The 22,902-nt window shown below is 49.3% G+C and overlaps 2 long non-coding RNA genes across 2 annotated transcripts; one reads left to right on the forward strand and one right to left on the reverse strand.

Moving 5' to 3' along the window:
- Window positions 1-832: 832 nt before the first annotated feature.
- On the forward strand, window positions 833-19,240 carry LOC116657077. Its single transcript, XR_004312011.1, has 4 exons — window positions 833-965; window positions 4,095-4,163; window positions 13,347-13,490; window positions 17,598-19,240. It is a non-coding gene; the product is annotated as an uncharacterized LOC116657077 (long non-coding RNA).
- Window positions 19,087-21,968, reverse strand: LOC116657078. The gene is made up of 3 exons (XR_004312012.1): window positions 21,771-21,968; window positions 20,526-20,617; window positions 19,087-19,180 (listed from the first exon to the last, which is right to left on the reverse strand). It is a non-coding gene; the product is annotated as an uncharacterized LOC116657078 (long non-coding RNA).
- Between the last annotated feature and the right edge of the window lie 934 nt (window positions 21,969-22,902).

Here is a 22,902-nt window from a genome sequence, read left to right on the forward strand (position 1 = left end):
TTGTTCAGTGCTTGGAACACAGTCAATTAATAATCTTAGTTAAATTCACCGACTGCATCCTTACAGATACTCAGCCATAAACCTTGCCCTTATCTGCAAATTGCTCTCTTTCTCTCACATCACACACCTAACATGTCTCCAGAGCCACTTGGTGCTACTTTCTTTGGATCCAGTAAACCATTCCCTCTCCCGTCCTCCCTCCCCCCAATCCCTCTGTTTTACCTAGTGGTCCGAGCCCCCACCCTCTCCTGCCTGCCTCACTGCAGCAGCCTCCCAATTAGTTACCCTGCCCAGTTCTGGCCCCTTCAGTCTCCTCTCAACAAAACAGCCAGAGAAATTCTGATAAAATTAAGTCAGACCTCTCACCTCTATCCCAAACCTTCTGGGACCAGCCCATTCTCTCAGCATAAAAAACAAAGTCCTTTCAATGGCCCTCAAGGTGCTACATGATCTGCAACTCCCTCCCTATCAAGTACCTCCCTGATTCATCTCCTGAGATGCCCACTCGGCTCTTGTACTCATTCCAACCACAGGAGCTCTGTGCTCTTCCTAAAATAAGCCGGTGTCTCCTGCCTCAGGGCTTTGCATCTGCTGTTCCCTCTGCCTGAATTGCTTTGCCCGCTGATGTCCACATGGCTCACTTCTTCACCTCTTTCAGACAGTGGCTTAAATGTCATATTCTTTTTGCAGCCACTCCTCACCACCTGTTTAAAATGGCAGCACCTCTCTCTCCTTCCTTCCCCTTTTCATTCTTCTCCATAGCCCCATCACCTTCTAACACTTGAATCCTTGTTTTCGTATCTCCCTCCACTAGAGTGTGAGCACACGAGGACAGAGATCTTGGTTCATTTTGGTCGCTGCCCCTGGGAGAGTGCCTGGCACGCAGTAGGTGCTCGATAAATACTTGCCAAATGCCTGAATGAATGGCTGTTATTCTCAGGTGGGAAGCTACTGAGCTACTCCAGGTGAGGACAGACTGTGCCCCAGAGGTGAGGGGCTGTGGAGTCTGGTGCAGGGAGGGAGGGGTGGTGGTGAGTCCTGGTGCTCTGGTTCACGCGGGGAGACTTCCATCCCTGGGGACGTGGTGGGAGGAGCCGACTGTGGAGGGAGGGGAGATGGCGTATTGGTGCAGGACAAGGGGGCGGTGCTGCAGGGATGTCCACGTGAGGCCCAGGTAAGTGACAGAAATGAGGACCGGGGGTGTGTGGAAAGTCTGGCATGAGAGCGTCCTGGGAACCCCAGGAGAATGGAGCCCCGAGGGACGGGACAGTGAGAACAAAGAACAGTGGGAATAGAGGCCCTCACTTTAATGTCCATGAGAGCCAGGCTGGTCACATTAGGGAGGAGCATGGCCTGTGGCAAACGGAAGTGCCCACATCACTGCTGGAAGAAGATGCAGCCTCTCTCGCTCCCACTGGCTGGTCACCAGGTAGGAAGACAAGCCTGGGCTTGTTAAGAGCTCCCGGTTTGTTGAGGGAAGCTGGAAATCTGGATTTTTATGTGAAATTTATTGTTGTTTTGGGAGAGTTTTTCCAAGCTTCGTGAAAGTACTATATGGGCCAAAGAATCCACATCTGTGAGCTGGATTCAGCCCATGGGCAGTCAGCTGACAATCTCTGGGGAGAGTGAGGGAAAGGGCCAGGATGGGGGTTGGTCTCAAGGGGTGCTGTCGGGCCGAGGGCCCAGGAGGCTGGCGGGTGTTCTGTAGGCGGCGGGCTGGAGTGTTGAACGTCACAGGAGGGACCCTGGGTCTGAGTACGGAAACTTGGCCCTCACGACATCACAGGGGGTTTCTCACAGAGCAGGTTTATGGAATGGCAGGGACAGAAGCCAGACTTCACTCGATTTCAGAACCTACTGTTGCTGTACCAAGGGGAGACAGATGGCAGTTTCTTTGCTTCAGACCCAGGCTGCCCCTGGAAGAGAGTGGGGCTGGGACCCACCAGCCAGTGTGAGGCCAGTGTCCCCGCCCACCTGAAGGGCGGCTGAACTGTTGACGTCCTCCAGAGGCCTCCTGCCATACTGTGAATCACAGACACTTTGAAATTAAACGTTAATGATGCTCAGAAGAGAAGAGTCCAGTTTGTCACTCCCACCCCCAACTCCTGTACCAAGAACAGGTCTGGGGAGGACACCGCATCCCTCCACTGGGAGTTATTGTGAGAGCCTAAAGCAGCATTGCTGCTAGAACTTTCCACGTCAATGGCTGTGTTCTCCATCTGGGCCGCCCAGTAGGTGAGCACCGGCCACAAGTGTCTTCTGAACACGTGAGATGCGTGACTGTGGCTGGACAGCTGGATCCCTTATTTAATTTAATTTAAGGCAATTTAAATGTAAGTGGCCTCATGGGGTTAGCAGCTGCCCTAGTCTACAGTGCAGGCCTAGAGATTTGGAGGAAGCTGTGTTGGTTATAAGGACAAAGTCTGCTGGCCTCTGCCTCGGTTCTCCTCCCGCGCCTGGAGTAGGGGATGTGAGTAGGGAGCCGGGTTTCCTGGTGGGCGGGGCATTCACGGGGGGCGTGGCTTCCCCCTCATGGGTGTCCGGGGTGGAGAGCCAAGCAGAGGCTGAGCCCGTGTGCCCACCTCCCTCGGCCCCTCTCTTTTCCATTTCTCATCGGCATCCCTGACACTCTGGTCGCCATCAGGCCCAGCAGAGAGCTGGACACTGGCCCCGGGCTCAGCAGAGAAGCCCGTGTGTGTCATGGGCCTGCGCCTCATGCTTCAGCTCGGTTTCCTGCCCCAGGGCTCTGCCTGCCTGGGCACCAGCCCAACTCATAATAAAAAAGCCACTTTTAGTGTTCTTTCCTGATCTCTCCTGGGAGTTTGTCTTCCAAAGAGACTTTGTGGCACAGAAGTGTGTATGGCCGGCGGGGAGGAGAGAGGGTGGCCCTGGTTTGGCAGGGTTCTAGCATTCCCGAATCCCCAGAATATTTGCGTGTAATTAGGTCTTAAGCCCCTAACAATGGTATTTTCATATTCTTTTCTTGTGGTATTCTAACCAGAAAAAGAGAACTTCATGTATAATATATAAACATATTCCCTGTGTAAAAGATTACAAGAATTCAGAAAGTTTTCCCTACAGGTAAAACTGCCCATGACCATCCTCCTAGTCTTCCTTCTATATACACACAGACACAAACATACACACACAGACACACATATACACACACATACACACATATACACACACACATACACACAGACACACATATACACAGACACAGTCACACAGATACACATACAGAGATCCACACGCATACACAGAGACACATACAGACACACAGATATGTGCACGCACAGAAATACAGACACACAGACACATACAGGTGCACACACATGGATACACAGGTGGGGTGTTTTCCCTCTAAAAGGGATCATACTGAATCTGTTTTTCTGTGACTTTCTTTCCTCACTTACCATATCTTAGGGAATGTTTCTCTATCAGTTGATGGAGACAGGCCCTGTTCCTTTTGACTGCTGCATAGTATTCCACTGTAGCCACGTAGTGTCATTTATTTAATCACTCCCTGTTGATGGGTTTTTCTCTCTAGGTTTCAACAGCACGAACTCTGCTGCAGCAAACATCCTCACACACACAAGCAGACATGCACACATGTGACAGAGTTGTCCAGACTAGATTACTGTTTAGGATGTGTTCCTTCCTCCCTTACTCCAAACTTTGTGACAGGACGATGCCTCCTTGTCCCACTGACTTGGCCACAGGCTTGGCCACAGGACATGCTTTGCCCAGTGGAGCAGGGACAGGGGTGATGGTAGCCTGCGCTGAGCCTAAGCCTTAAGTGTCCTTGAGTGTTTCTGCTTGTCCTTCTTGTACCTCTGCCATCACCACAAGAAGGACATTCCCCAGGGAGCCACGGATCCAAAGAGGACAGGAGACATGGCCTGGACCAGTCCAACCCCAACTGAACTGCAGCTAAGTGAGCTGAAAAATAAAGGCTTATTGTTTTGGGCAGCTCAAATTTCAGGGTTGTTACCCAGTAAAAGTTGCCTGACATAGGAGTGAAAACTGGGAGAGCTTTTAGGATCCATCAGAATGTTTCATGGCATGCCCTCTGACCCATGTTTTGCTTCCAGGTGTCCAGCCTTCTGAAACACTCCACGCTGAAACCTATGAACAATGATCTTTAGGCGGACGCCCACTTGGTAAGAGCCTGTGTCCCCCTCCCGTTGAATCGATAGGGCTGTCCAGGCATAGAGCTGTGAAGCCACTTAGCAGCTCATCCTGGGCGCCCATGGCAGGTGGGGAGCCTCTGGTGCTGGCTCCCCTTCTACTCAGAGCGACAGCCCCAGGGCCAGCAGCCCTTACCGTTGTGCATGTTTGGGCACCACCTGGCCTGTCAGGGAGACTTGCAGTTTTATCATCTTGGGAGCCTTGTCCCAGCAGGCCCCGCGGCCCCGCACAAGCAGTTCCAACCCCCGGAGGGCTGCCTGAGGGCTCAAGATTGGCCGAGAAAAGTCATCAGATAGAATGCCTGGGGAAAGAAGAATTTCCCATTGGATTGAAGTTGACTGTTTTCCATTCAGCTTCCAGACAGTCAATCTCTTTTCTCCTAAGAACTGCATTTTTCAGACTCCTTTTATTCCCCTGGTCCTCCAGCGGCCTCTTGGATGGGATCGCAGGAAGTCTTCCTTGGGGCGGGGAGATGCTGAGGGCTGCAGCAAGGGGTCTGCTAGCTGGAGTCCTCCTGCCTCCTCCCTCAGCCCCTCGGCAAAGGCCTGGGGAAGAATATTGACTCCACCACAAGAGCCTGTGGACACCTCCGCTGAGAAATTCATCTTTTGTTGTGGGGGAGCCCAGATAGAATCTTGGAGCTGGGAAATAGATCTGTTTGCTGGCTGTCCCCACTCACCTCTCGGTCCATCTCTCACTGTTAGCTCAGTGCTGATAATTCTGCCGAGTTGGAACACTCGCTGGGCTTGGCAGTAAATTCAAAGGAGAAGCAGTTTTTCCCCAGCAGAGACTTGTGTGTCCATGGTTATTAGTGGCAGATGCTATTGCTGGAGTCAGGGCGGCAGGAGTCGAGGCTTCATGCAGGGGGTCGGAGCCATCAGCATCTCATGCTCAGCCAAGGTGATGGGCATCTGGGCATCCGCCTGCAGTGCCTGCCCCAACAGGGAAAGAATAGATGAGCCGAGAAAATGGTACTCCTCAGCCATCCTGGACGTCCACAAGCCAGTCCAGAGGGACCTGCTCCATCTTTCCGTATCAGGCCGTGGAGGAAGGTCTTGTTCCATGTCACACTGTATTCCACTGTAGATCTGCGATGTGACAGCTGTGATGGGGGAGGGGGCGGCCACTGATTCCATCAGTGTGGGCACAGGGCTGATTGTCCACAGGCTGGTCAGCGACTTGGGAGGTGGCACGTATCACAGCGCTCAGCCTCGGGGCCAGACGCACCCTTCCCTCTGCTGTGGGGTACAGGGAGTACCTCATTTCATCCTCAAAACACTCCTGTGAGGTAGGTAGCATTATCACCATTTTACAGATAAGTAAACTGAGGGACAGAGAAGTTAAGAAACTTGCCCAAGATCACACAGCTAGTAAATAGCAGAGCTGGGATGCAAGCCCAGGCCTGACCCACCCCAAACACCGCCCCTGTGTAACTACTGCCTCCTTAGATGGCCTGGTTCTTGGGAAATTTGTGACGTCATGCTGTTGATAGGGAAGCTAGGAGAACACAGCTGTGCCTTAGACCCTGGGCCTCTTAGGGTCCCAGGTATGACAATGACCCTCCCTGCCCACATTTAGCAGCTTTAAGTAGCCAAGGTAGGGCTCTAGTTTCAGTCAGCAGTCTGATCTGAAGCCCATGGCTTTTGGTTTGCTTGCTTTTGCCTAAAATAACCAGATCATTGCAGCTGAAGGAAATCACTCAGCCTGAGTTGCAGAAGCCAACTGCCTCCCTCCTGGACTTGGCCGTCCCGAGGGAAGCCTTTGCTTTTCCTTTGCCTGCTCTGGGCTGATCACTGTCAAAGCCATGATCCTGGACCCCAGTGTCAGCTCTTGTTCCCCTGCAGTCAGACACCCCAGGCCTGATGCGGACAGACCCTGGATGGGGGCACAAATGTTGCCAACTGAGTTCTTCCCAGCCCGGACCTCCTGAAAGCAACCTGGAGCTCGGGGAGGCAGGGCTAGGGGGGGCCCTCTGCCTGGCAGCTCTTGGCAGATGTGCTGCCTGGGCTCCCGCACGCTCGCTCTCTGCACCCAGCACTTCCAGGCTGGGCCAACACTAATATTTATATTTGAAGGCAAGGCTGCGGCTTGAGGCTGCTTCCCGTCCCCGTGGCTCTCCTGGGCCCAGGGGACGGAATTGCAGAGTGGGGTGTTGGTGACTGCTTGTGTGGGCTGAGCGGGAGCCATGAGATGGTGGGCAGGGAATTAGGCCCGGGGCCTCGAATAACAGAAATAACCATGGTGATCATAATAGCAATTATTTAGAAAGTTCCTACCCTATGTCAGATGCTGAGATAAATCTTTCCCATGCATTTTAATTTTAGTTCTCAACCTCATTCTTTAAGGCAGGCCTGTCATAGTTTTACAAGCTGGAAGACAGAAGTATCTTGCCCAAGGTCACGCAGCTAGTAAGTAATGAACCGAGGTGGCCAGCTGAGCATCTGGGCCTTGGCGATTCTAAGGCTCAGGGTCTACAGGGGCCAGGGAGTGGAATGTAACAAGTGAAGGCTGGTTAAGTGCAAGGCAGTAGGGAGTGGTGGGGACTAGGGTGCACTGGAGGGGAAACCCCTTATTAATTCTCAGCTCAAGCTAGCTGTTGCCACAAGGAAATGTGGACCCAGTGGGGCCAGCTTGTCTGATTTTTAAGAGGAAATCTTGGCATGTTTGTCTCTATAATCGGAGGGGGGAGAATACATATTTATACATCTACAGGTTTTTATTTGAAGTATTCTGATTTTTAAATGTTGGCAACACATTCCTTTTCTTAAAAAAACACAGTAGGAGCCAAGTCAAACATGGCTTCAGGCTCTCACTGCAGAGCCCGGCTTGTTCACTGGGCCCCTTGCTCCTCCACCCAGAAGGCAGGAGTGAGAATTTGGCTCAAAGGCCCACAGTCTGGACGGTCACCCCTGAGCCACCTTTGGGCTGGGTGCCTGGGGGCAGTGTCACCCTTAGACACAGAGACACAGGGCCACCTCTATCCAGCCGGGCCCCTCCCCATAAAGAAGAGGAGGGTCTGCTGGCAAGGGGCCTGCCCACCCAGAGCTTGTATCCCCTCCTCTCGACCAGCCTCTGGGTCCTGGGGACCCCAGAATTCCCTCTCCCAAAGGCCTGTGCCCACTTTGGGGACAGTGAATCTGTTTTCCTTTGCTGTGAAAAACTACCGAAGCTGCATAGTATCTTATTATCACCTCTCGCGGGTCTGGGGTGGGTCTGGGGCCAGCTGGGTCAGCGCAGCGGCGTGCTCTCAGGTCTCTCCTGCCGTCCAGTCCATGGTGGCTGGGGCTGGAATCATCTGGAGGTTCTTACCCACACGTCTGCGGTCCATCTGGCTGTCGGCTGAGGCCTCGGCCAGGGCTGCCGGCCAGCACATCTGCATGTGGCCTCTCCAGGCTGCTTCCTCCTCATGTGGCAACTGGTGCTCAGAACAGTTGTCTGCCCAGGTTCAGGGGGAGGGATGGCAACTCTCCCCTGTGATGGGGGCAGGGAGGGCAAGATGACACAGTAAGAAGGGCCTGTGGAGTGGGAGATGCTTCCGTGGCCGTTTTGGAGAGTGCTTTCTGTATCCATCTGCACATTTGTCTTCCCTAGGTGACTCTGGGGATGGGCCGGCAGCAGGGGAGGCCAAGGGGCGGCCGCAGGGGCTGGGAATGGATGGACAGGCCGGCTGCGCACACGCCAGCCCATGGGGCCCTCTGACCTGCCCTTGTCGGGGGCAGGCTGCCTGGAGGGCAGGGCAGGCCTTCTGGATGTGCTTTGAGGAGTCCCCACCGAGAGCTGCGTGTGGACAAGGCAGAGGCCAGCTCCTGGGGGATCGGAGTGACGGCCCCCGCTGAGCAGGAAGGGCGGAGGGGAGGAGAAGAGAGACAGAGATAAATGACCCCTTGTGTGTCCACCAGCCTCCTGGCCGACCGGGCCTGAGTGAGTGTGGGAAGGAGGGTCAGCACTTGGCTTGCTGGGAGTCGTGAGGGATTCCACATGGTGCTTCCTTGCAAGAACTTGGTTTTGCTTGGGGCATGAGACAAAAACATACACAGGCCAGCTACCAAACAATGAAAGGCACTGGGCAAATGTGGGTCAAACTGCAGGCCTTTGTCACTGGTTCTCCAACCTGCCTGCAAATCAAAGTCACCTGGGGGAGACTGACGACCTAGTGAGCCAGGGCCCTGCTCCACTCCATTCTGAAGCAGGCCTCCCTCAGGGGCCAACGTGTGGGGATTTTTTAAAAACTTATTTTTTATTGAGGTAACATGAGTTTCTAACATTATAAAAGTTTCACACGTACAGCCTTCTATGTCTCCTTCTGTAGGCACTACAGCGCGCTCGCCGCTGAACGTCGAGTTTCCACGCGTCACCCCACAGTTGATACCCTTCCCCCGTTCCACCCTCTCCCCTGCGCCTTCCCCTCTTGGTAACCACTCCTCTGTCCTCTGTATCTGTGCCTTTGGTTTGGTGTGTGCATTTATTTTGTTTTGTTTTTCATATGCCAGGTATGAGTGAAATCATGGAGCATTAGTCTTTCTCCATCTGACTTACTTCACTTAGCATCATGCCCTCAAGCTCTCGCATGGGGATTTTTAAAAGCTCCCCAGTGATTCTAATTTGCAGCCGAGTTTGAGCCAGTGGAGACATAGCTGGAGGGGAGAGAGTCCCAGGCTTTAACGAGGGAACGGCTTGAATAGACAGAGAAGGCATCCCAGGCGGGAGGAACAGCTGGAGTAAAAGAGATGGGGTGGGAACATGCTTTGCAGTATTAGGGAGAAATATCACATGAGGTTGGACACTCTGAGGTACCAGAATTGGTGACAGTGACAGTTTAAAAAAAAAAAAAAGACCGACGTACGCCAGACACTGTTATGAACTCACTGATTCAACCTCATTCAATCCTCACTACAACTCTGTGAGGTAGCTATTTTAATTCCCGTTTTACAGATGAGAAAACAGAGGCTCAGACAGACTATCTGATTTGAATGTACCCACGTGGTGGTGAGCATGGCAGGGCAGTGTGGAGGGCAGAAGGTGGGAGGTGTGTGTGCAAGAGACAGGAGCCTGTGAGCGAGGGAGCCAGTAGGGATGGTGGGGCAGAGTCCTGGGGGAGGGAGAGCAGCTCTGGTCACAGCTCTGGGGGCCGGAGCAGCCCTGTCCAAGCTGTCTCTCCCTGTCTGCATGGGGTGGATCTGTTGAGGCCTGGGCAGCCTCCCCGGCCCATGTGGCCTTCCTAAGCATCTCAAGCCTCCTGGCCTTTGCACGTGCTGTTCTCTTTGCCTGGAGCTGTCTTGCCATCTTCTCCACCTGTCTCACTGAGCATCCTTCCATGCACAGCCGAGATACCACCTCCAGGAGTCAGACAAACTGAGTTTTGAGTTTGAACTCTGAAACTTACTGGTCCTATGTCCTTGGGCAAGTTATTCAATCTCCCTGATTCTCAGTTTCTTCATCTGTAGAGTGAAAAAAGTAAAAATAGTCCTTACCTCAGAGGCTGCTGGGAGGGTTAAACGTTCTCATGCCCGTAAAGCTCTTAGCAGAGCATCACGATTGATCGCTCAGAACTAGCTCCCGAAGTCAGCACCCGTACCGCCCTGGTGCCTTCACATCTGCAGTTATAGTTGCTATTTGTCTGTTTCCCTCTTGAGACTGTAAGCTCCCTGTGGGCAGAGGCTGTCCTGGCCTTCCTGGAACCCTGTGCCCAGCATAATGGGAGGGTCCTTGGCAAATGTGGGGACTTCTGGACTTGATCTAGAGGTGACCTGATCTAGGTGTGGTAGAGATTGCCAAACAGTCACGCCCAAGATGTTACCTCTTCTCTCTTACTTTTTTTTTTCATTTTATTCAAAGATTTCTTTCTTTTTAAAAATTTATTTATTTTTATTATTTTGGGGGGGAGGTAATTGGGTTTATTTATTTTTAGAGGCAGTACTGGGGATTGAACCCAGGACCTTGTATATGCTAAGCATGTGCTCTGCCACTTGAGCTATACCCTCCCCTTCTCCCTTACTTTTTTTGTTTTTATTGAGTTATAGTCATTTTACAATGTTGTGTCAAATTCCAGTGTAGAGCACAATTTTTCATTTATACATGAACATACATATATTCATTGTCACATTTTTTTTCACTGTGAGCTACCACAAGATCTTGTATATATTTCCCTGTGCTATACAGTATAATCTTGTTTATCTCTTCTGCATATGGCTGTCAGTATCTACAAATTTTGAAATCCCAGTCTGTCCGTTCCCACCCTCCGCCCCCTTGGTAACCACAAGTTTGTATTCTATGTCCATGAGTCTGTTTCTGTTTTGTATTTATGTTCTTTTTAAAATTTTTTTTAGATTCCACATATGAGCGAATCTCATATGTTATTTTTCTTTCTCTCTGGCTTACTTCACTTAGAATGACATTCTCCAGGAACATCCATGTTGCTGCAAATGGCATTATGTTGTCAGTTTTTATGGCTGAATAGTATTCCATTGTACAGATATACCACAGCTTCTTTATCCAGTCATCTGTTGATGGACATTTAGGCTGTTTCCATGTCTTGGCTATTGTAAATAGTGCTGCTATGAACATTGGGGAGCAGGTGTCTTTTTGAAGTAGGGTTCCTTCTGGATATATGCCCAGGAGTGGGATTACTGGGTCGTCTGGTAAGTCTATTCCAAGTCTTTTGAGGAATCTCCATACTGTTTTCCACAGTGGCTGCTCCCTTACTTGTTGATGGGAGCACTAAAATATACATTTAAAGGATCACACCTTCCAAACTCTTGCAGCCAAAGTGATCCGGTGATGCAGTCTGACTCATCAGGCTGTCTGAGTTTGGGTTCTCAGAAGCAGAATCTTTAAGGCAAAGATATAAGAGCCAACAGTTTATTTGGAAGATGACTCCTGGAAGGATTCTTACGGAAGCAGAGAAATAAGACTAAGAGAAAAGGCCAAACGCAGGTCCTAGAAGTGAGAGAGTTACTGTTAGGGGCAACTGGGGCTCAAGTCGCACCAGGAGCCTCTGAGAGGTAGTGTAGAATAGGCCCCAGGCTTTCCCATCTGCTGGTGGGAAAGCTGGAGTATTTTCCCACCAGCTGCTGTGTGTTATTGGTTGAGGCTGCTCCTGGGCCGCATTAACTCTGGCACTTCAGGCCTGCTCTGTGTGGTAACCTGAGCAAGCTACTGGAGCCAAAGGAAGTTGCTTGTAGAAGGAAATTCTTGCTGCCTGACTGATGAGTGTGCCAGGGACATGGGAGGGACAGGCATCAACAGTGTCTGTTACAGAAGTGTAAGATGTTGCAAAGGACTTCCTGAAAAGCCCCACAAGGGGCTGATTTAGCTGATAAGGGCTCTTTTGCTCAAGACCTCCCATTTTCCTCTTGCTTAGAATATAGGTTAATGGCTGGAGCTTTGGCAGCCATATTATGTCCATGAGGAAAAGACCAACAGAACCATCAAGATTGTTCTCTGTTAGAAAACAAATTATTACTAGACATAATGTCATAGAAGGGAAAAAAAACCCCTAAACTTTATAGTTTAAGGTAGCCATTGACATTTGAGTTTCATGTTACTTGCAGTCTAACCCAATCTTAGTTCAATAAATTGTACATGTTTAAAAGTGAATGAGTAAACCCTGGGCGGGGGGTGGGGGGTAGGGGTAGGGTAGAGAGCACCTTTTGTTTACAGAGATGCCCAGAAGGTTGGACGATATTCCTGGACGATGAGGCTGGATCATGATTATTTTTGCTCATTATTTTATCCTCAGTCTGTGCTGAGGGGACTTGTAATAATTGTTTCCTGAACAGATAAATGGCCAATGTTTCTCAGGGAGGAGAGGGAGCTGCAGATGCTCTAGACAGAATTTATCTGCAATTACATTTATGGAACATCTTTTCATATACCAGATTGTATTCCTTTTTTTTTTTACTAAGGGGGAGGGGGAAGAGTTGGGGAGGGGAAGGAAGGGAGAGCAAATGAGCTAGGATCAAGTATGGGCAGACCTCGGAGATGTGCAGACTCAGTTCCGAACCACCGCAATAATGTGTATGTCACTGTAAAGCGAGTCACACGAAGTTTTTGGTTTCCCAGTGCATACAGAAATGATGTTCACACTCTCCCACAGTCTGTTAAGTGTGCAATAGCATTATGTGTGAAGAAACAATGTGCATATCTTAATTTAAAAATAATTTATTGCTAAAAAATTCTAACCATCATCTGAATCTTCACGAATTGTAATCTTTTTGTTGATGATGGGGGTGGGGGTGCGGGTTTAAATATTGCTAGAATTACTAAAATGTGACACAGAGGCACGAAGTGAGCAGATACTGTTGGAAAAGTGGCGTTGATAGACTTGCTCGATGCAGGGTTGCCACAAACCTTCAATTTGTTTTTTAAAAAGCCCAGTATCTGTGAAGCGCAGTAAAGTGAAGCACGATAAAACGAGGTATGCCTGTATTAAAATCAAGTAGGTTAAAGTTCTTCTCTCTGAACCTCAGTCTCTTCATCTGTAAAATGGAAATAATAACCATACTAAACTGAAATTTGTTGTAAGGATTGAACAAGATAATGTGTGGCCAGTGATTAGCGGAGTTCCTGGCACATAGTAGGTCCTCAATAGAGGGTACTTTCATTATTGTGGTCCTTGTTATTACTAATGGGTACCTCTCCGGGGCCCTGGGGAAGATAAATAAGACATGGTCTTTGTCCTCAGATGCCTGATGATCTGATAGGAGGGACTCACTGCGTTATGAGAGAGGATATGTAGAATTATTCCCATTTTATGGCTGGGGAAATAGACTTGGAGAGGTTCTAAGATGTACCAGAGATCAGCTGACTGGTTTGTGGAGGGCTCCTCACCAACACCATGCGGGAACCCGGGAGGAATACAAGAAATGCTGTTACTTTGCGACAAATTCAGCAGAGAAATTCTGTGACTTACCCTTGCACTGAGGACCAACATTTGGGTCCCGGTGCGCCGCTCTGTGACGGCAGCCCCTGCTGCATCTCATGGCACCTGGTTCCCTCTTGAAACTTGAAAATGCACTTGTTGAAAGGAGTTGAACTGGCATGGAACGACTGAAGGAGGTGTCTTTTAGGAAAGCTGTGGATGGAGATGTCTCCCAAATTTGCATGAGGCGCTTTATTTTCCAGCTTAGTCCCTGAACAAGTTTCTTCATTCTCAGGGCTGTGCCGGTGCTGCCGATGGCAGAGTTACTCTCATCGAGACCGCAGACCACGGTGCACTGTCTGTCGGTGGCTGGTCCCACAACCAAGGAGGAAAGAGAAGACTTCCCCTCGTCACCTGGCTGGGAACCTTCCCCAAGTGGGTGAGGATGTTTCTGAAATATTTTTATGGTAATCGATGGCATTATTAAGATTCATTGTGTAAATAATGCTCCTGTTCGGAAGCTCAGGTCTGAAGCACCTCTAACTTCCCTGGAAGCGGCTTCCTTTGAGCATCAGAGCCCTGCCAGTTCCCACGGTCTCCATCACAGACTTGTGACCATCGCACTCTCTCAGATAAAGGGACTTTCCTAAGGATGAAGGTCTGGGAGGGGACAAGGACAGGGGCAGGGGGGTGGAGAAGCCTCTGTCCTCCAGCATCTTGTCTCCTGAGAGAGGCCGCCCTATGGTTTTCCTATGGTGACACATACCCACAGGCACAGCTCTACTTTTCGGGAAACAAGTAAACAAAAATCATCCTCTTAAATCTTGACAGAACTCTTTGGAGAGCATGTGGTGAGAGGTGATGTGCTCTTTGCTTGGGGTGTTCCTACCTCGCCTTCTCTTTCATGCTGCCCGGTGCGGTGCGTTTTGTACTTACTGCCTCGGGGAGGGGATGACTCAGCAGAAACTGAGAGCAAAGAGTGTCAGCTCTTGGCTTTGGAGTTTCAAAAGCTTAGGGCTCAGGGGGATGGGAGGGACTGAGGGCATAAATAATAGATGTGGGAGAAGGGTTGGGAAGAGAGAAGCTTCTGGGCAGGGGGAAGGGAGAGAGATGGAGGGATACAGTGAAGGGCAGTGGACATGGGGCCATGTGGGCATGGGGAAGGTGGGGGTACTCAGCTTCCAGGTACTGCCCGGCCCCCTGAGTTGTCAGCCAGCGATGCACCAGGGAGCTCAGTCAGGGCCTCCAGACCCTGCATCCTCTTTCTGTGGTCATCATACACCATCAACACACAGAAACTATAAACTAGAGGTGGGCGGGGCCCTGGACACCTGCAGGGGTGATAGTGATGGAACAGACACAGCCCTTTTCCCCGGACCCCACCCCAACTGGACTTGCCAGGATGTACTGGCTGGGGTGCCACTGGGCAAACCTCACGGCTCTTAGAAGCTCTTTAGCTTACAGGGCAAGAAGGGAGAGATTGGATGGTGCATGGCTTCATGCACATCCCTGAGGACCAGCTGTATCTCCACTTTTTCTGTTCCTCTCTGGAAAGCTTAATGGGGTGCAAATCTAAGAGAGAAGCCCCTCTTCCTGCCTCCCTTGCAGAAGCTCTGAGGACTTGGTCTGTTTTCTCAGCCCGACACTTCTCCCCTGGGGACTCTCCTCCCCAGCCGGCCGCCCCAGGGGTGGAGTCTCCCAACGGCCCTGCCTGGCCCTGCTCCCCACCCCCAGCCCAAGTCCACAGGCCTTTTCATTTAGAAAGCTCATTGTTGCAGGAAACAGATGGGAGTAACAAAAATAATAAACAGTGAGAATTTCAAAGGTTCCGGAAGCCTCGAGTCATGATCTCAGGCCTGCAGTTAAAGACTTCCTTTGAGATAAGTCCTGAAAATGATTGTAGCCACTGTTACTTGAGCTCCTGTGATGGTCAGGCAGGTACAGGCCATATCATGAATCGTGAGCAGCTGGACTGGTCTGTAATCCTCACAGTGGGTCCTGCGGAGGGAGGCATTACTGCCATTTTTTTTTTCACAGATGCAAAAATTGAGTTCAGAGAGCAGGCCATGTGGTTTGCAGGGTCCAGTACAAAATGAAAATGCAATACTCTTGTTCAGAAATGATAAGAATTTGAAGATGGGACATCAGAGCATTAAACCAAGAGCCACGGCCCTTTGGAGTGTGGGGCTGGGTGTGACAGCACAGGACTCGGGCCCACGAAGCCCAGCCTGTCGGACAGATTAGGCAGCCAACCCCAGAAGACCCAGCTGGAGGGAGGAAACCCAGCTCTCAGTGCAAGGCCTCGGACAGCCTCAAACTGAATTTCGCTGTCTCCTGTCCTTTACCAGCAGGCACCCCACTCTCTGCCTCCCACCCACCACAGCTGACGAAAGCTTGGTTGTGACCCTTATATCCATGACTTACAAAGAAGAGTCAAAAGCAGAGCCTGACTGGAAGACACGGACACCACACAAATCCTGACGTCGTTCCAAGAAGCCCTTTGGCTTGTGCTGAAATGGAAGGGAAAGAGACGCGGGGCAGGCTCTGCCCCATGCCTGGCCTTCCCCATTCAATTAACTTGACAAGTAAACATTTTGAGACAGATGATTCTCATTTCCAATGCAGTTTGAAAGTCCCTGAGGGCAGGAAGAACATCCAGGCTTACCTACATCAGGAAGTGGTGTCTTTACTCCAATTTATGTGGACTGTATTTTAAGGGACCACTGCAGGCTCAGCCCAGGGAGATAAGCCTCCCTGATAGAACACGTATGTACAATACAGGCTTTACAAATGACATTTGATGCAATAGCTTAAAACATGTTTATATGAGTGTATATCTGTATTCCATGATCACGGTGATTCTCAACTGAGGGAGTGACTTTACCACCCCTCCTTCCCCTGTTGCAGGGGACATTTTTGTTGTCACTGCTGGGTGGGGGGAGCCGCCACTGGCTTCTAGTGGGTAGAGGCCAGAGATGCTGTTTGACATCCCACGATGCACAGAGCGGCCCCCACAGCCAAGAATGATTCAGCCCCAAATGTCAGTCATGCTGAGGTTGGGAAACCCTGGCCAGCAATCATAATCCATTTTGCTCTTTTCAAGGAATGAAACAGATCTCTAAGATTGGAAGCCCAGTTTGTGAAAATCTACCCCTAGGGAAAAAAGGTTTGAGAGATGCAACCATTATGTAACTAACTGGACCCCAAATCAAGGGTCCACTGAACCTCAGGTAATCCTCACAATAATACCAAGGAGTCTGAACTGTTACCCCTATTTTGCTGATGAGGAAACTGAGGCTTAGAGAAGACAAGTAACTAGGGAAGGACTCCCCGGAGGTTAGAATCACCCAAAGATGCTGCCACAGAGTCAGGCAGAATAGTGGGGGGTTCTTTTGGCCCTAAGGGATCCACTTTTGTCCCTTGGCACCCCACCTGCTTTAGTTACCACACTACCTGGGGCCCCCACTTCTCTGTCTCTGGCTCAGGAAATCCCTGCTCTGCATTTGCTCACAGCAGCTTCTGCTTTTCTTGCCTCACATCCACCCCACCTCTACTTCTAAGTGCATTGTATTCATTACATCTGGACTTTGCTTTCAGGGAACCACCTTCCTCCTAGGAGCTTGGGATAAACTGACCCCAGACTCAAGAGTCTGAGGATGGCGCAGGTAAACCAGGTGATAGCAACCAGTGCATGAAGCTTCTTAGACCACGGTGTTTGCTTTGGGATGATCCAGCCTGAGCCAGTGAGGAGCTCTGAGAGTTTTGCTGCCCTAATGCTACCCAAAAGGACTCAGCCTAAGAGGCTACCAGATAAAATACAGGAGGCTTGATTAAATTCAAATTTCAACTAAAGAATGAATTAAAAAAAATTTTAAGTATAAGTATATCCCAAACATTTAGTGGGATATACTTATACTAAAGAACTTAGTAGGATATACTTAGACTAAAAAAGTAATTCTTGTTTATATTAAATTCAAATTAAATTAACAATCTGTATTTTTTAATACAAATATTTACAATATAATATTAGTTTCAGGTGTACAGCATAGTGATTGTACTCCATGAAAAATTATTACAACATAATGGCTATATTTCCCTGTGCTGTACAATATATCCCTGTTGCTTATGTATTTTATACAGAGCAGTTGGTATCTTTTAACCCCATACCCCTCATTTGTCCCTCCCTACTTCTCCCCTCTGGTAACCACAAGTTTGGTTTCCGTATCTGTGAGTCTGTTTGTTTTGTGTCTACATTCATTCATATCATTTTTAGATTCCACATATAAGTGATATCATATAGTATTTGACTTTTTCTGCCTGACTTATTTCACTGAGCACAATATTCCCTAGGTCCATCCATACTGCTGCAAATGGCAGTATTTCATTCTTTTTAAAAAATATATTGTCTATATATACCACATCGTTATCCATTTGTCTGTTGATGAATACTTAGCTTGTTTCCATATCCTGTAAATTGTAAATGGTGCTGCTGTGAACATTGGGGTGCATGTATATTTTCGAATTCATGTTTTCATTTTTTTTTCAGATTATAACCAGGAACGGACTTGCTGGATCATACAGTAGTTCTGTTTTCAGTTTTCTGAGGAACCTCCATACTGTTTTGTGTAGTAGCTACACCAATTTACATTCAAACCAAGACTGTACAAGGAGTCCCTGACACTCTTTTTATTTGCTTAATCTGGCCACCTATCAGAGGAAGCTAAAGAGGAGATGGCTCGTGGTGACACCCTCTGAGCCCTGAATCAACCTTACCTAAAGCCAGTTATCTATGGACTTACAGCTGCAGAATTGCCAAGGGATTTTCTGGACCTTCTCGAAGCTTGGCCTTACAAAGCTTGGAAAGAAAGCCTCCTAAGGGTGTCGTTGTCCCTCCCAGTGCTCAGTGTCAGGGACAAGAAAGCCTTATTGAATAACAAGTTTCTAGGCTTAGCTCCCTTATAATAAACTGCTTTTTTTTTTTTTTTGAGCATCTACTATGTACCAGACACTATACTGGGGCTTTCACTTAAATTACTCCCCACTCTTCAAATGTCTTTGAGTTAGGTAACATCACACCCATCTCACAGGTAGGAAAACAGGTCTGGAAAGGTAGCATCCTTTCTTTTAGAACACAGGCTGAGAAAGTGAGATATGGAGAATTTGAAACAGATCCTCACACCTGCAAAGCCTGTCTCTTTACAGCTTGTCACCTCCTTGCCCCCACACCTTGCCTGCCCGGCAGCCCTCTGGAAGGAACCCAGTGTTACCCATGACCCTACCTTCTTCTCTCAGCCCCCAAGGACCCCCATTCATTCCCACCTCCTGCTTGAAACAAGCCTCTGAACATCTGGACACCCTAGGAGGTCATTTCTTTGACAACCCTCGCTTAAGGGCTCATGGAAATTCTTGCCCCAACCTCTGTGCTGTGAGCACCCCAGGTACACAGGCTTCTGGAGGCCAGACGGGCTGGTGGCATCTGCTTCTGATTACCCCGAGGAGGGACTGCACCGCCAGCCACTGGTAACAGGAGCCCCTGGCCTCTGATTTATGACCCATTTGGAATGAAGCCGCAGGAGCAATTACGTGTTGGATGGAGCCTGGCGAGGGGTGAGAGCTTCACAAAGCCAAGAGCGGATCTTGACTGGCTGTGGTCCCTCCCCAGGTGGATGAGAATCACCTAGTGAGTTCCTTCTTATTTATGTAAGTTACCGGGCTCTTATGGACCTGCCCATGTGCCAGGTACTATTTTAAGCGCTTCATGAATATTCACTCAGTTAAATCTCCTTTGGGGGAGATGCTATTAACATCCCATTTTATGGTTGAGAAACTGAGGTCCCCAAAGCATAAGTTGCTGTAGTCACATAGCTGGGAACATGGGCTCAGCTGGGTTTTGAATCCAGGCACCAGGACCCATGCTCCTCACCACAGTGCTACCCACAAACAAATGATCTTAAAAACGTGAAAATAGGACCAGATTCCTGCTTAGAACTGGCAGTGGCTCCCATTCACAGCATAAAATCCAATTTCATAAGCTGTAAGGACCTCCATGAGCTGCCCATTGTTCTCTTTTCTTGCTCACCCGGTTCCAGACCCTTCTGCCTCTTCTGGATTCTTTTTGTTCATTGACTTCTTTCTTAAAAAAAGAAATTTGAGATATAATTAATGTAGCATAAAACTTATCCATTGAAAGTGTACAGTGCAATGGTTTTTCCTTTTCTTCGCAGAGTTACCTATGCCCACAATCTAATTTTCATCATCCCTAAAAGAAACTTCATCTTCATTCCCAGTCATTCCCATCCTCCCTTCTCCCCAGCCCTCGGCAACCAGTAATCTTGCTGTCTCCCTAGATTTGCCTATTCTGGGTATTTCATATCAGAGAAATCTGACAACATGTGGTCTATTGTGACTGGCTTCTTTCCTTTAGCATCAGGTTTCAAGCTCCAGCTGAGTGTCAGAATCCGGACTTCATTACTTTTTGTGGCCAAACACCATTCTGTTGTATGGATATACCAAGGTTCACTTACCCATTCATCAGCTGGTGGACATTTGTTTGTTTCTACTTTTTGGCTTATGAATAATGCCACTGTGAACGTTGGTGTAGTTTGTGAAACTGAGAAGAAAACCAGTAACCCGATAGGGTGTTGTGGAGGAAGCAAGAACATTGTGGCTTTTGCGAATGGGCACTTTGGCTGGAAACACGTGGGTTGTGACTGCTTCTGAGCTCTGTGACAGTGAGGGATTCATTTTATGTTTTCTGTGCCTCTGTTTTCTCAGATGTCAAATGGACGTAGCAGTGGTACCTTCCTAACTGGGTGGTTATGAGGGTTGTGTTCTTCAGAGAAACAGAACCAACAGGAGTTTTATATCTGTAAGGAACATGATTCCTTTACATGTGTAAGGAATTGGCTCTTGTGATCACAGAGGCTGAGAAGTCTTATGCTCTGCCATCTGGAGACCCAGGGAAGCCAATGGTTCTCGGAACTGGGGGGTCCGATGGTCTAAGTCCCAGTTGAGGACAAGGAAGACCAGTGTCTCAGCTCAGCAGACTGAGAGCCAGTTCCCCCTTGCTTGGCCCTTTAGTTCTATTGAGGCCTTCCAGGGACTGCGTGAGGCCCGCCCACACTGGGGAGGGCTGTCTGCTTTACTCAGTCCATCGAATTAAATGCTAATCTCTTCTGGAAACACCCTCACAGGAACACCTAGAAATAATGTTTACTCTGGGCACCCCAGGTCCCCATCAAGTTGACACAGAAAACTAAACGTCACAAATGATGTGTGAAATAATTTATGTTGGTTGTTTTTATGTGGATGAATATAATGATCAGGAGAGCAGAGAAAAGTGAGGAGGATGGACAGGTAACTCGGCCAGAAGGGAAAGTGAGAGGGAGACAGCGAGGGCTTCTTGGGGGAGGTGGCATCCAAGCTGGGGCAAGTAAGAGGTAGCTGGGGGAACATGGCATCCCCTCTTCCTCACCTCCAGGTCAGATGGAAGAGCCCAGCCAGGTGGACAGCCATCCCACACCGCAGCCTCCCTGCTGGCAAGTCTGACATTTGAGGGGAAGACTCCTGGGAGAAGAGGCAACACAAGACTGGTTAAGCTCAGGGCTCAGGTCAGACCAGGTCACCAAGTGTACAGATCCCCTGGCTTTCCGACTGTCTACCTGGGCGCCCCTGGGCAACATACTGAACCTCTCTGAGCCTCAGTGTCCTTATCTGTGAAAGGGGATGGTGGTGACAGGACAGACAGCATGGGAGAGTTGTGAGAATTTAGTGAGGTAATGCAGAGAAGCAGTGGGACAGGCTGGGTGGGTGGGGTCAGTGTCAGCGTCAGACGTGGCTGAATTCCTCACGTCTATTGTCTTCCCAGAGTGATGACAAAAGTTGGCAAGTATTTTAAAATCTGGGGCTACTATTTGAAGAGCTGGAGCAGAGACTGGGACAAGGGGAGTCCAGGTCAGACAGGAGCCCCGCTGTGTGGTCTTGGGGAAAGTGAACCACCCCTGCTGAGCCTGGGGGGGGAAGCGGCTGACGGGTGAAGGGGAAATGAGATAAAGAAGGTCAAGCCCTTGCTGCTTCCTGTCTCCCTGGGAATCCCTAAGAACATTCCCCAGCCTCCTCCTCTGCCCTCATCCCTCTCCCAGGGCTTAATTGGGCAGCTGCAGTCACTCAGCACTTAACCTTCTTCCCATCTGCCCTCCAGGGAGAGAATTAACGTTAATCCCCCAGAGCTGCTTCCCTGCCCTGTCGGGGAGCCGGTGAGTGCGGGAAGCCGGGAGCCAGCCCAGCCCGGGCCTCCCAAGTCGCGCAGCCCAGCTCTGGAGCCCAGCATCGCGACCCCTGGTCCTGGAGGACAGCCCTGCAGCCAGTAAGCCCCCGTCCTCGTCACCCCACCTTTGTCCCTCTAGCCCAGCACTGCCCGACAGAAATATAACGTGAGCCACCTAAATAATTTTCAATTATCTCGTAGGCATATTTTAAAAAATGAAAAGAACCAGGAAACTTTAATAGCGCACTCTAATTAAGCCAAAGCATTCCAAATGTGATCTTTTCAACATAGAGCCAATATGCACAATTATTAACGAGATACTTTACTTCCAAAAGTGGCGTGTGTTTTACGCTTTCACAGCGCTTCTCAATTTGGATACTAAGTTTTCATGGGAACACTTGATCTCTATTTAGGTTTCACAGAATTTATAGCTGAAAAAGAAGCTTCACCTACCCAAGTTGTTCTCCACCCAGAGGAAAGTTTTCCAATAATTGAATCAAGTATCTGTCTTTTGATTTAAAAGTAAATTAATTAAAATTAAATAACATGAGCAATTCAGCTCATTAGCCACACTAGCATCACATTGCTAGGGCTCACCTGTGGCCGGTGGCCCCTGTACTGGGTGGTGCAGCTCTGGCTTTTGCACCCGAGTGTCCATAGTGAGGCCGGAAGCCCCGTAAAAATCCCGGCAGGGCCCCCAAGCAGAGCCACTACTCTCGTGCCGGCACCATCCGGTTCCCTGACCAGGAAGCTCTATCCCACTTTCTGCCTCTGAAACGGCTAACTTACACCTAAAATTCTATTGGTTCCCTGAGCTCACTTCTGATTGGTTATTATTCTCATTTCTGATTGGCCCACTTCCCTAACTTCTGATTGGTCCATTTGTAGTACTTCATTTGTATGGAGCTCACTCCTGATTGGCCTATTTCTACAAAGCTTGTTCCTGGTTGGTCAACTTCTGTTATACTTTATTTGCATATGATGTTGCAGAGTGTAAAACTGGCAGCCTATAAAGGCCTGTGTAACCCTACAGACGGGGTCCAGAGCTTGGAGTGTTAACTTCTGTGGGCCTGCTGGTGTAATAAACCTGAGTTCTCCTGTTCTAGGAGTGTTGTTTGGTCTCTCGCCCGGATCTAGATTGCTGTCGCAACTGAGCTGTAACATTTTTTGGCAACAATAGCAGCTTCTCAGTGGAGTCCCAGCAAAAGCATGTGGAGCCGCAGAGCTAGAAGAGATAGAAACTGCCTCCAGTTTGCTGTGTGTCCTTGCGTAAGTTGCTAGCCCTTTCTGGGCTTTTCTTTTCCCGGATGTCACTCTTTCATTCAAAGAAACTGAATCCTCAAGCTCTGTTGTAGGCTCTGAGAGTTGCCAGGAAGGAGCTCACGGTTCTCCTTTCAGAGTTTCGTTCTAGCCTGGGAGATGGTAATAATAATAATAAAGGACAGCTAGCATCCATTGTGCCCCTACTGTGTGCCAGGGGCTGTTGGAAACCCTCAACATTTGTCATCTCCTCTGACCCTCATGGTAACTTTTTGGGGTGGAGGCTACATGACGTGGGAAAACTGAGCTGCACAGAACAGTTAAG

Source organism: Camelus ferus, chromosome 17 (genome assembly GCF_009834535.1).
Source record: "Camelus ferus isolate YT-003-E chromosome 17, BCGSAC_Cfer_1.0, whole genome shotgun sequence".
Taxonomy (NCBI): Eukaryota; Metazoa; Chordata; class Mammalia; order Artiodactyla; family Camelidae; genus Camelus; species Camelus ferus.